The sequence below is a fragment of the Colobus angolensis genome, unplaced genomic scaffold (assembly GCF_000951035.1).
Source record: "Colobus angolensis palliatus isolate OR3802 unplaced genomic scaffold, Cang.pa_1.0 Scaffold2, whole genome shotgun sequence".
NCBI lineage: Eukaryota > Metazoa > Chordata > Mammalia > Primates > Cercopithecidae > Colobus > Colobus angolensis.
In genome coordinates, this window is record NW_012115154.1 from 27021811 (window position 1) to 27022397 (window position 587).

Consider the following 587-nt stretch of genomic DNA (forward strand, 5'->3'; position numbering starts at 1 on the left):
GCTCACCACAACCTCTGCCTCCTGGGTTCAAGAGATTATCCTGCCTCAGCCTCCCAAGTAGCTGGGATTGCAGGTGCCTGCCACCCTGCCTGGCTAATTTTTTTTATTTTTAGTAGAGACAGGATTTCACCGTGTTGGCTAGGCTGGTCTCAAACTCCTGACCTCAGGTGATCTGAGTAGTGACTTCTAAGTGCATAGATCTTCCTAGCGTCGTTGACAAAGGTGACTTGCAAGCCTTTTTCTTCATCACATACAGGGATCCGGGCTTCTTGTGTGTCCTTTCATCCGGTCCTCTCACTGCTGCTGTGAAGCAGATGCCGTAATTCTGATTTTTCAGAAGAGAAAGCTGAGGCACAGAGGGTTGAAGATACTTGCTCTAAGCTCTAAGTCACACAGTTTGTCAGCCACTAGGCTGGGACCCGCATTCCAGAGCGTTAGTTTCGCAGTCTGTGCACCTGTGGAATCTCACCTGTGTCCTGGCTGCTGAGAGCTGGTGGGCTCTGCGGGGAGCTGCGTGGCGTACGTGTCTCCCGGAATCTCACCTGTGTCCTGGCTGCTGAGGGCCGGTGGGCTCTGCGGGGAGCTGC

The 587-nt window shown here is 53.3% G+C and overlaps 1 protein-coding gene across 1 annotated transcript in view; it reads left to right on the top strand.

Moving 5' to 3' along the window:
* Positions 1–587, top strand: part of WDR60 (WD repeat domain 60) — a 97694-nt gene that overhangs the window by 35045 nt on the left and 62062 nt on the right. The gene's annotated exons all lie outside the window — the stretch shown is intronic.